This window comes from Ochotona princeps, chromosome 2 (assembly GCF_030435755.1).
Source record: "Ochotona princeps isolate mOchPri1 chromosome 2, mOchPri1.hap1, whole genome shotgun sequence".
Lineage (NCBI taxonomy): Eukaryota > Metazoa > Chordata > Mammalia > Lagomorpha > Ochotonidae > Ochotona > Ochotona princeps.
The window spans coordinates 123,930,402-123,943,996 of NC_080833.1; the positions used below are offsets into that span (position 1 = coordinate 123,930,402).

Consider the following 13,595-nt stretch of genomic DNA (forward strand, 5'->3'; position numbering starts at 1 on the left):
CTGATGAATTCTGCCATGATGTAATTTCTTGCACGTTAATCTCAGATACAGGCTGGCAGGAAACAGGATATTTGATGTGGCAGTCCTGCCTCGCTTATGAAGGGACTCAGCAAACAATCACAGGTCACCGTCTAGCTGGGCTGATTCTCTCCCTCGACAGCCCAGACCCTTCTTAAACTCAGCAATCACTATGGTAAACAAATGAAGATATGTGTTTGTTAGGTAAGATTTACTCAGCCAGGCTCTTAAAAGGAGAGAGGTCTCAAAAGTGAGAAGTTTCATAGTGTGAACAGTATCATAGGAAGTGTATCCTGGGATGGATGTAGTGATTTATCACTTGAGAAACTGAATCAAAAAGATGAGAAGATCGGAATTTGAATGGCACTGAATTTACCAAGTGACACAGAGAAAGAAGTTGATTCTCTGGGAATTCTGAACTGAGCAGGGGAAAGGTGACAGGGGGTGGTAACGTGGTGACTCTACAGAGCAAGGTAGTCAGGGCGTTTGTGCCTACACAAAGTGCTGTGTGCAGTAGTTTCACTCCAATTAAAAGTTGGTCCTTCATAATTCATGCTTTCTACATGTAAGACTTAGAGGCGCTGTTTTTCACCACACAGAGACCCCATGAAGAAGACAGAGGCTTCATTTTGCGCAGTACTTGGTAGCTTTTGCAGGGGGGTGATCACAGCGAAGGACTTCATCACCACATAGTTTGGTTTCCAGGTCAAGTGTGTCTCAACCCCAGGTGCAAATATATCCAAATTTCAACACCATAAGGTTTCGGTTTCTCACCTTTGCTGGTTATAGTACTTGCCAACAAAGGAAACATAGCAGAAAGGTCCGGATCACTTTTTTAAAATTAATTTTAGGAGAAAACAGTCACTTCCAAGTGTTTGAATTCAGAGCTGAAAGAAAGTGTGTAAGTGAACAAACTCAATCTATTCTGCAAGCTCAAATTCCTTCTCTGGTATTTCCAGCAGACAGAATCTGCCCTTGATTACCGATTTTACAGCTAAGGAGTATGCTCCCTCACAGAGCAGCTGCTTCCTTTGTAGGGTGGAAATGACTGTTTCAAAATGTGTGTGTTTATGTGTGAGCGTATGTGTGTAGGTGTGTCTTCGTGTGTATGCATGCATAATCTATGTACTTCATGTAGGAAAAACCCAGTCCCTATAACTGCATTTTGGAAAATGCAAAAGCAGAGAAGTGTGAGCATATGATAGGGAGAATAAGATGAACTGAGATGGCCCTTAAAATCTGGGAAATGTGCCCGCAGTATTTACACTGTTTTAAGAAGACATATGTATGCGTTTAGTACCAAGCACATCTTTTTATTGATTCTACTATTTTATAATGAAAGAGGATTGTAAATAAAGAATTACCGACTTTCTTTGTCCCTTTTTCTGTAGAAACGAAAATGCTTTCAGCCACTGGAGTCTAATAAGTAACAGCTGCACTTGAAGTGGTCTTATAGATAAAAATCAAAAGCGTGATAACATCTAAGGATTTTTCTGTCCTTAGAATAACAATCAACTTAGGAATTAAGAGGGGGGCTAAAGGCATGGACTAGTTTGTTTTTCAGCCTCTTCATGTAATAAGTTAGGAGAATGGCAGTGCTAGGGAAATGGGAGAGATGCCATGGTGAACTAACCCCGTGATGGTAGAGCTGGTCTCTCTGGTGTTGGGAAGGAATGCTTGCTGTTTTGCAAAGCATTCGATAGCCGAATAGCGATAATCACCATCCTCCCTTGACTGTTAGAACTAGAAAGAATGAAAGAAGGTGTCTTCAAACCCTCTTTTTTACAGAATGAGGAAACTGAAGTCATTCTCTTAAGATCAGCCAGCCAGCAAAGGAAGGTGCTACCCAAGTACAAGTTCTACATGTCTACATATTCAGTCTGCCAAACACTCCCTACTTCCTGCCTCCCTGCCTTCTTTTTCTTTTGGGAAGGTATTTTTTTTTTTTTTTTAATGGGAGTCATGAGAAATCTTTAGCCACACAGAGGAACTTCTCTCTTCTGAAGCGGGACCCAAAACTTCACATTTCTTCTCCTCTGTGTAAAATGAACTCCCAGTCAATTATGTTTCCCACTGGTTCAACCTCATTCCTCTAGTCCGTAAGCAACGTGTGAGAAGTCTCAGTGCACGTGTGCCTTCTCGCACATTCCTCATGTGATAGATACGAGCCTGCCTCTTTTCCTTCAGCTATCTGACCCACCTCTTTTCTTTTTGTGTCTTTTGCTTCATTCCTGGAGTCTGTATGTTTGTCATTCGGAGTCACAGCACATGCCCAGAACTAACTAGCATGGTGGCTCTGGACTCATCTAGAAGTCTGTGTGGAGGGATACAATAGGAGGTTGCCCTTCTCTAGACTTCAAAGACATTGACATTGCGGTCTCTGTCTGTAGTTGGGAGCTTGTCCCAACACCTGGCCAAAAGGAGATGGAGGATCCACACCTCATTTAGGGTGCAAGACAGGCAGGGGCCAAAGAGAGCGACCCTTGTAAAGTCCCAGCACAGTGAGTGAGAATTCAGGGAGTGTCATTCCCACAGGGCAAGGACAGCAGGAAATGTGTCTTGAGGGATGACCAGCAGAGAAACATGTCTGCATCAAAGGAAAAGAGGTAACCCTGAATCAGATTGTCCTAGTTTATGTCCTGTCCTGTCTATTCCTTGACGAGAGTTCTCAGAGAGCCATGTGCCACCTAGTCCAACAGTTACGAGATCACATTAGTGGCAGCTGGTGGTCCAAAAAGGATGGAGAATTATCAGGCCATTTGAAGTCCTTAAGCAAAAAGACCTTACCCAATGTCTCTCATGAGTCACATTTGCCAGTTAAAAACAGGCAAAGAACACATTTTTGTCATTTCTGCTGGAGATTAGTATCCCTCTATTTACATGCAAATTACCTTTAAAGCTAGGAAGACCTATAAAATTTTAAGTGTTCCCCACTAGGGGCTTACACTAAGAGTCTTTGTCAAATGAAATGAACTCTCTTGGATCTGCCTTGAGCTACCTTCTTTGCCGCTAAGCTCAGCCTCTCTTAGAGGAAGGAAGCAGTAAAGTTCTCACACAGAGAGAACATTTACCACTCAGTAAAAAGTCTTGCGCCTCGCTGTATGCAACCTTTGATTTAGCCCTGCTCGCTCCTCCATGAGTTAACTTAGAACGCCAATAAAGGAAGATTATTTTTGGACTGCGAATCTGCCTGGCACATTCTTTGAACTTAATAGGTCTAAATAAAGCTAGCCAAATGCCTGTGAATTTTGGAAGAGGTCATCCGGAAGCGATAGCCCCGTGATAGCTTTTTTTGAACTTCACAGGCCAAATGTGAAAGAACGTTCTCGATCTGCAGAGAGTAGGGGCCTCTGACATGAACAGATTCGCTTCTGATACACACGTTAGTTAGAAAAGCTGTGGACTCGAAAGGCACCAGTGTGCGGGAGGGCACCCATACCTGGGAATGCACTTTGATTTGGAAGCAAAACACCGGGGCAAGATGGCAATTCCCTTAAGTGTCTGGATTTGGGCCATGAGACACAACTGATTTCTCTTGGTTGACCTCGCAGTAAAACAGGAACCCTTGTCTCCATGGAAAGGTGTTACCGTTATGTGTATAAAAATGTATGCATTTTTGATCATCTTAGAAGTGTAATGTTTTAGTCTTGGTAGTTTCCTTCATTTGTATAACCCTTTTCTACTTTTTATGATGGTCACTGTAAGGAAAACTTAGGTAAAAATCTAGTCAAGAGTATAGGAAGGGAGATAAAGGGGAAAGAGCTTTCATTGCATCCCTTACAAGTAAACACTCTTAATACTGGGATCATTTCTTTCCAAGTTTTTATGAAGTTAAAAGTGCACCATATTTGTGATTGGGATTATTAATTATTCCAATAACTGGGATTATTATATTTCTGTAACTTTTAAATACTATACACACCCCTCTCCATCATCATCATCTTCATCTTTATTTTATTTTTTTATTTTTTTTAAAGATTTTATTGTTATTGGAAAGCCGGATATACAGAGAGGAGGAGAGACAGAGAGGAAGATCTTCCATCCGATGATTCACTCCCCAAGTGAGCCGCAACGGGCCGATGCGCGCCAATCCGATGCTGGGAACCAGGAACCTCTTCCGGGTCTCCCACGCGGGTGCAGGGTCCCAAAGCTTTGGGCCGTCCTTGACTGCTTTCCCAGGCCACAAGCAGGGAGCTGGATGGGAAGTGGAGCTGCTGGGATTAGAACCGGCGCCCATATGGGATCCCGGGGCTTTCAAGGCGAGGACTTTAGCCGCTAGGCCACGCTGCCGGGCTCATCTTCATCTTTATTAACATCATCTCCAAGGACATCATTGTCATTTATAAAGTAATATATATGAAATAGTATGTAAGGGGCTTAAATATATCATATCATTTTACTTCACTCATGAATGACTAATATTTATACAGGGAAAGTAGACAATACAAACACAATATAGAAGTGACAATTCATCCGTAAGCCTGTGCCTTCAGCATTCTTCCTTTATTAACTAAAAATTTCTTTAACTTTATGTGAGAGAGAAGTGCAAACAGAGATGGAGACAAGAGAGACAGGAGATCATTTTCACCCACTAGCTCGCTTCGCCAGTGCTCCACGCTAGTCTGCATTAGACCAGGCCTGCAGTAAAGGCAGGACTCACTGCTGCCTCCCAGGCTCCCCATGGTTAAGCAGCTAGAGTCCCGAGCTGGAGGTGGGAACAGAACCCAGGGACTCCAACCAACGTGGTGCCCGGGCTTGTGACGTGCTAGACCAATGCCAGTAGTGCTTCCATGTCATTGAAAGCCTCTGTCCCCATCACCCATGTGCCCTTCCCATAGCCAGCTTTACCTTCCTTGGTGTCATCACCAAGGTCATCATCATTTATTTTCTAGTATATGTAAAATCATATGGAAGAGGGTTACATATGTTATTTAATTCTCGTGAATTATTAGTGTATACGTACAGAGGAAAATGTAGCCAATAATAGCAAAAGCTGTTGATGAGAATATAAATCTGTAAGTCTTGTGCTTCTGAGAGCAATTCAAGGAGTGTGTACTGGCATGGCGATGACATTAATGCTAATAATATCTTCGTATCTTTTAGTTGAAGCTAAATAAAGATGCATATAAATATGCATTTCCTGAGAAATCATTCTATAACTTCATAGAACCGCTTACAAATAAATATTTATATATTTTGCTTTAAATAATGGAGAACAAAGTATCTCATTTTTTTTTCCCTGTTCCTATGGTATAAAAACATCTAAAGATGGGCTGAGGCCTCTGTGCATTGCGCAAGGTTTTTCCAAGGAATACATAGGCACCGTTCAGGGTTGGAGATTTTTTGTTTTAAAATTGCAGTAGAGGCCTTCTGCTTATTAAAATTCACTACTTTTTTTCCTGCACATTTGGCCTCTTCTAGAAGCCGAGAAGAGTAGCACCACATTATTTTCTGTAGCCTGCAGTAATCAAACTTATATTTTCCGTTTTCATCAAGAGCACGCACTCAGAGCAAAGCCACTGCTCATTTGGTTTGACCCAAGAGTCTTAAGACATGACGGTTGCCCGATGATCACATCTTTCTGCTGAGAGTTTGCTACCCCACCCGCCTCCACTGGAGGAGGTGAGGGGAGACAGAGTGCCGGGGGGGACAGAGACTCAGCCTGTGCAGGGAAGGTGTAGGCGAGTGGTCTCTGGAGAAGGGGCCCCTGACTATGAACTTTCCAGTCCTCCCATCAGCGAGCCCAGTTGGCTGCCAACACTCTTGTTATCCTGTGTGCCGCGTTGATGGCTTGTAATCCTTTTTCAGAGTAATTGACGGTGAAGCCTGCACTTTTGCAGCTAATGATAAATAGGGCTTTTAAAGGTTGTAATTTCTTGCTTAACCGATGCCAGTTGCAAATGCTTTGCGCTGAGGAATAATTTCTCTCTGCCAAATAAAATACAGTGGACGTCTGTGGTGTGTTTTTCAACTTATTGTTAGTCACAGCTTGCCTGACAGAGCACTTTCTATGCGGGAGATAAATGCTCAGGCCGTTGGGACTGCCAATTTCAGTACAAAAAGGACTTTTCTTTTGGAAAAGGCATTTCTGTTTCTCCAGCAAACATTAAGGTTTTTATTTTTCACTTCTTTTCATTCTGTTGCAGAACGCTTTCAAAGGGGGTAAATGTTTAGGATTCTCTGGGTTTTTGAATGTCTCTCTCTCTCAGTTTTGTTCCAGGAACCGGGGTTTGCATGTGACTCCATCAGATAAATGGCAAGGTGCTGCTCTTGACAGTCCACTAAGAGTCTGCCCACCTTGAGCCCGAGAAGTCCCAGCTCAGAGGGCTGCAGAATGGCAAGGAGAAGAAGAACGTAGCTGTTGGCTAAAAGGCCACAGATTTGCTTGAGTCTAAGTTGAGATTACTTCCTTTAAAAATGTAGCAAAGCCACATAGACATGGTGACAAACAGCAGCATGGCTCAGAGTACAAATGGTTGGGTGCTTAGTTTTTTCTTTGTTTTGTTTTGAAGATTCTGTTTATCTTTACTGAAAGGCAGATAAACAGAGAGGAAGAGAGACAGAGAGGAAGATCTTCTGTGCGATGGTTCACTCCCCAAGTGACTACAACGCTGGAGCTGAGCCAGTCCGAAGCCAGGAGCCCAGAGCCTCTTCTGGGTCTCCCATGCGGGAGCAAGCTCCCAAGGCTTTGGGCTGTTTTCCACTACTTTTCCAGGCCACAAGCAGGGAGCTGGATGGGAAGTGGGGATGCTGGGATATGGACCTGTGCTCATATAGGATCCCGGCACATGCAAGGTGAGGACTTTAGCTGCTAGGCTACTGTGCCGGACCCAGTTGTTAGGGTTTTTATGCATATGTATGTAATCATATTTTGAAGAACTATGGGGTGAGCAACTTAAAAATCCCTCTGGCCAACATTTTAAAACAAAGGAGTTTTCATATCTGATTTCATGATTTTGGAAGTGATGTTTAATAATGAATTAGTTTGTGGACCCGGCACCATAGCCTAGCAGCTGAAGTTCTCACCTTGCACTTGCTGGAATCTTATCTGGGCACCAGTTTGTATCCTGGCTTCCCATTTATCTCCCTGCTTGTGGCCTGGGAAGCAGTTGAGTACAGCCCAAAGCCTTGGGACCCTGCACCAGCGTGGGAGACCTGAGAGGGTTCCTGGCTCCTGGCTTCGGATCAGCTCACCTCTAGTCATTGCGGCCCCTTGGGGAGCGAATCAGTGGATGGAAGATCTTCCTCTCTGTATCTTCTCCTGTCTGTATATCTGACTGTTCAATAATAAAAAAGATAAATAAATCTTTTAAAAAGAGTCAGTTTGCTTAAAAATGAGTCTCCTAAGAGCGCAGGAGGTGCAGTGTCTCTCCAGGAAGAGGTTCTTCTGGCTAGGACAGAGCCTTGGAAGAGCTGAACTCCTGCAGGTGGCTAGGCGAGGAGCATCTTCAGACTCTTTGGGAAGTCTTTCAGAACGCCCCCCTCCCCTCAGGAGAAGGTAAATGATTGGCAGAGATATGGTAGGGATTCGGGGGATCAGAGAGGAGCTAAGCACCTTGACCACTGACAGACCAGGGCTAAGTGCGTTACCGACCCTGACCAACACGGGGCAACAGTGCTTTGTTAATGCCCGGAGGAAACGAAGCTCCAGGTACTCAGCAGGTACTGCCGGAGAGGCAGTGTTACACCTGTTACCTGGTCCCCAACTGAAAACCCCATTACTCACCCTCCTCGGTGAGGTCTGAAGGTCTTCCATGGAGGCACCTTATCCGGTCCTGCCTTCTCTACACCAACTCCGTGGTGACTTTTCAAAGCTCCCACGCGCTTGGCTGAAATACCATGACAGAATTGTAATCCTCACACTTCCCAGCACTGCAGCCGTGAGAAGTCTTCTGTTTGAACTTCTGAAATTAGGGTGGCACTTTTCGAAGTTTGCTGTGAGAAATAAATGAGGTAAAAATCCACTGTTAGGAATGAGTAATACTGTTTTTTTTTTTTTTTATCACCCCGATCTGTCCATTACACATAGTTATTTTCCACTGGTTAAAATGTGTATTTTTGCTTCAAAATCTGGCGCAGTGAATTCTTCCTGTTTGTTAATTCTTTTCTCATCTCTTGTTTCGTTAGTCAAGGTGTAGTGGGTGTCTCCATCTTGTTAGACCTTCTGTTCATATATCCTCCATTGTTTAACTTAACTCACTTTTTGAGGTGTACTTTCTTCCGTTCTGTTTTTGTCATTGATCTGTGAGTTCCTCGTAGGAGGTAGGAACCATTGGTTTTTTTTGTCATTGTTCAATAATGTGTATTGCATCAAAAAGAAAAGAAAGAACATTTAGAAAGTATTTAAGAAGTGGATTTGCCACTCTCCCCCATGAAGCTGGCAGTGCAGTTGGATGTGTGTGTGTGAGGGAAGGGCAGACCCTGATGTCTGCTACCAACCATGATTTCCATCACGAAAGTATGAAAAAGCAAACAGCCAGCCTAGCCCCTGGGGTATATTCTAAGGAGCTCTTCGGGTTGAGGCCTTTGCTGGTTGTCAGGTAAGAAGAACTAGTCGGACTTGTTTCCTTGTGTTTTTTATATCACAAGAATAGCCTTTGAAGAATCAACACTCTAATTCACTATTTTATTTTTATTGTCCTTAGGGCAGAGACTGCGTAGGATGTATCTCCCCCATAAATGGAAATACCAGAATATTTAAAACCACTGGGATTCCAGAAAGCTGAGATTGTGACAGGCCAATGATTTATGATGCTGTGCGTACCGGATGGGTAGTACATCTATGTAATTGTCTTGCTCCCACTGGTCGTTGTGCACAATTAGGCTTACTCTCCCATGATTTTGAGAGGGATTTGTATTTAGCTGATTGGGAAGGATAGAAATGCCTTGCAAGCAGTGACTGGAATTCTGAAGAGCTAATCAGGTGCTCGGAAGGGTTTCCATGAAGAAAAATTAGGAAAATTCTGTAATGACAGCAAAATCACTTCAAAAAGTCCATCCATTTATTCAGATGTATAGGTTAAAATCGTGTCTAATGTAATATCTGAACTTTCTGTTCACTTCTTAAAACTCACTAGGTTTTAGGAAGACAGTTTTATAGCCTCTGTGTTTATTCTGGATCACGGATTCTATGAACGTCCAATAAAGCTTCAGAAACAGCAACAGCCCTTGGCCAGGCTGTTCGGTTTTGTAAACCCTGATTGATTCATCTGCAACATAGGAGGAATAATATGACTTAGTAGGGTAGTGATATATTAAGTAATCCATGCACAAATTTTAATATTTTAATACTTTAATACTTACTACTTATTTTATTGAAATGTTTAAATTAATAAATATTTTAAATATTAAACATCACACAAATAAAACATTAAATATTAAATATTCAAGTATTTAATGTTTCATTGTTTATTTAAATATTATTTATTTAAATATTTTAATACTTACTACTTATGTAGCATTAGGAAATGCTAATGTAAGAGTTCTTTGGATATAATATTGATCTAATAGAATAATAGATCCTGATGATATATAAGAAAAATAAGAATCATCATCTCTGACTTCACAGAGTTAAAATAGGGTATATGGTTTTTAGAAAAATCATTTTCTTTGGCAACCAACCATTAAAGACATCAGAATTTCCTACCCCTGCCCCCCGAATTATTAGTTAAGGAACTGGAACCCAGGAACACGGAGTGTTTTCTTAAAGGCATTGATTCCCCAGGGCCAGGTGTGGCTTTCAGGGTCCTGTCTTCCAGCTGATGTCGTTTCCAATCCACACCAACTTTTCCTTCTAGATTCCCAGTTGGGACTATTTGACATAGAAAAATCATACAAAAATACGCAAAGTTGTACAAAATGCTGTGCGTTGTTCACTAAGTCAGATGTAAGAAAAGCGAAAAATGTGATTGAGCAAAGCTGAGGAAAGAAAATTTTAATAAAAGATTAAATATCGAAATTCTCACCTTGCCTTTAAAAAGCATTTTTTCATTTTTTTTGAAAGAGAGGGTTACAGATACAGAGAGAGAGAGATGCTCTGTTTGCTGTTCCACTCCACAAGTAGCCATATTGGCCAGGTCTGTGCTGTGCCGATGCCAGGAACCGCACACTTCACCTGGATCGCTCACGTGGATGGCATGGACCCAAGTCCTTGGACCACCTCCCACCGCTTTCCTGGGCATATACCAAGTATTCTGCTATGAAAGATTGAGGCGTAATGCTGGTTCTTATTTTTCAATTCTGAAATATTACTTAAATGTAGTTTCTTCTGCTTTTTAAAAAAAAGTTGGATAAATATGTTTCGTTTTTGGTAAAATGCATTCAATTACAATATGCATTATTAACTCAGTTGATTATGTCATAAAGGTATTTGGAAATAAATGAAGTCACTTATTTTCTCTGGGCAAAAAGCATGATATAAATGCGAGCTTTTGTCTCAGAAATTATGGACACAATTACATCGTCATGAAAATTGGTTCCTTTAAAGTGGGAAATGTACAGTTCATTTTTCTGAGTTTCACAGATCTCTAGCTTTGGTTTGCTTTTGGCTTGAGACCACAAAAAACACACTGCTAATGTTCGTCATATTCATAGATGAAGTAGCATGCACATGATGCGAGTGATTTACAAGCCATTGGTCATTGTAGTCTACAGGGTTAGATGCAAATTTCCTTTCTTGGAGGTACTATATACTGAAAGGAATCTTGGGAAGTGAGATATCCTTTGGAAAGGAGGGGACACACGACTTCCTGTTTTCTTAGTTCTCACAGATGATTGCTTTGGAGTAACCCACCATCATGATAGTCTTTGGTAAAATGAATAAGATGGTCAACAGATTTTTTCCCCCAAAGAGTTGTACATTATATGCAATAGATTATGCATCAAACTTTTTCTCATCTTCAATACTAGTCTTTCACACACAGTCTGGGGAATAACTTGTTTTTCTGGATTGGAAGAGACCTTCACTTGGAATCTAAATAACAGGCCTAGGTTTTGTTGTTACTGGATGTTTTCTGTCATTATTTTTCCAGCCATGTCAAGAAACGACTTTTCTAGAAGGACTCATAAAATTTACTTACTGGCTTTGGTCCTGATTTTGAAACATACACTTTGAGTGGCTCCAACTGGGTGCATGTTGCTTTAGTTCCAGTAGGATGCTCTCTATGTATCAATTTCAGAGTTTAAAGGAAAAATGATCCTTAGGAATTCAGTATCAGTGTGCTCTGTTCCTTCTGTGGTTCTGCAGCGCCCCTTCCCCTGCTTTTCCATGTTTGCATTATACAGCAATTTTAGAGACCATTGATATCATACTCAGCTAGGCCAACCACCACAACTTGGCAATTTTCATTTGGAACAGTGCATGCTGTGCCTTGGTTTATTTAAATTTCAAACATCTGAAATATCTACTAAAAACACACCTTTTTTCATTTAAAGCTCAGTCCAGTTGGCAGTGCTATCACTTGAAACATTGTCCGGGAGCGCCTACCAGAAAGTAATATGTCAAAGTGAGTTACCAGACATAGTTAATGCGGGAGCAGGTAATGGTGATTGATCTGAGCAGCTTTAGTGGGCTGTGCGGAGAACCCAAACATGAAAATCTTTCACTATAACGGGTCGGTGCTTTCCACTGTGAGTGATTGGATCCGCCTCTAGGTTTTATGTTTATAGTGCTGTTGTTTCCTGTTGAGCTGAGAATGAACTCACTCATTCTCTCTTGCTCTTGCTTTTGTTCTTTCTTTCTCTCTGCTTCATCACAGATACCTTATAGAAATTGTATAGGGTCTGGTGCCATAGCTCAACAGGCTAATCCTCTATCATATGGTGTCAGAATCCCATACAGGTACCGGTTTGTGTCCGGGATGCTCCACTTCCTATTCAGCTCCCTGCTTGTGGTTTGGGAAAGCAGCAGAAAATTGCCCAAGTCCTTGGGACCTTGCACTCACTCGGGAGACTCCTGGCTTCTAGCTTTGGATCAGCTCAGCTTTGGCCGTTGCGACCATCCTGGGAGACAGCCAGGATGGAAAACCTTCTTTCTGAGCTCTCCTGAAAAAGAAATTATATCAAATTCCTTTAAATATTATATTTAAAAGCTCCAGAAATCTATAAAAATAGTTTTTATCTTTGCTGTCTACTTAAATATATGAACACCCACCAAAGGTGAATATTTCCTTAATAATTACCTTAAAAGAAAATGAAAATCCACACTAGTTTGAAATAACCCTGATGCCTGTGAGAATCATTGCCAAATATTCTTTGAAACATCCAAGATGTTGCATATTTGACTATCGAGATATATATTCATGAAATAATACAATATCTAGATTCTAAAGTTGAAAATAATTAATAAGTAAATGTTATTCTATACATTTTTGAGTGAGGGCACAGTTTTATCTATTGATCAAGTACTTAAAGAGGAATTTGTATTTTAAGAATATTTTCATTTATCTGAGAGGCAGAGCAAGAGAAAGTGAAAGAGAGAAACAGAGAGAGAGAGAGAGAGAGAGAGAGATTGATCTTTCTATCCACTGATTCAATCTCCAAATGAGCACACTATACAGGTCTGGGTTAGGCTGAAGCCAGAAGCCAAAATCTCCATGCACATTTTTCAGTAGGGTGGCAGGAACTCAAATACCTGCATTTCCATCTACTGTATTCCAAGATACAGCAGAAAGTTGAGTAATAAGCAGAACAGCCTGGGCTTAATCCAGCAATTCAATATGTCATGTGTTAAAAGCTTTGTTATTTAAGCAAATGGACACTTACTGTAGCAAGCTAACTGCGCGACAGCATGCATAACAACCAAGGCTTAGTAACAAGGAGGGCGCAGAGAAGTCTTGAGAAATCCAAAACTACTGTTAAAATTGGAAGTATCTGGGAGAGAAAATCAAATAATCCTCTGAGCCAAGGAGATTTCCCCTTAAACTAACAAGTTTGGATTAAAGAAAGTTTGATGATGTCATCAAGGGAAGTATGATGATCATGATGAGAAAATCCTAGTGTAGAAATAACCAAACACAACAAATTGAAGGAGATCAGCAGGATTCCTCACAATCCTGCTGAATGATAAGAAAGAAAAGATCTTCATTTATTTTATTATTTGAAAGGGAGCGAGAAAGAGAGAGAGAGACTTTCCTCCTTGGTTCACTCTCGGAGGGGGCAACAAGCAGGAATGGCTGGGGCCAACAATAGGAACTGGGAACAGAATCCAGGTCTCCCAAATGAAATACAAGGTTCTAATTACTTAAACAATCACCACTGCCTTCAACAGGTTTTCTTTTTCTTTCGTGAGTGTGTGTGTGTGTGTGTGTGTGTGTGTGTGTGTGTGTGTTAGGAAGCTGGAGTCTAGAAGCTGAGTCCAGAATCAACCTCAGGCATTTATCAACAGACGATGAAGGCATCCTGATAGGTTAAACACCTGCTCAGAATTTCTTTTAAATAACTTTTTCTATCACTGATTTAAAAAAATGCACCTTACAATATTATTCTTGCCCAAATTTGTTGCCATACACATATTTTCTTCAATGTGTGGCTAGCACTAGGTTTGTAATGTCTATATGATATTCCAAAATCTCTCTCAA

The 13,595-nt window shown here is 41.3% G+C and overlaps 1 protein-coding gene across 3 annotated transcripts in view; it reads left to right on the forward strand.

Moving 5' to 3' along the window:
• Nucleotides 1–13,595, forward strand: part of PRRX1 (paired related homeobox 1) — a 69,972-nt gene that overhangs the window by 28,357 nt on the left and 28,020 nt on the right. The gene's annotated exons all lie outside the window — the stretch shown is intronic.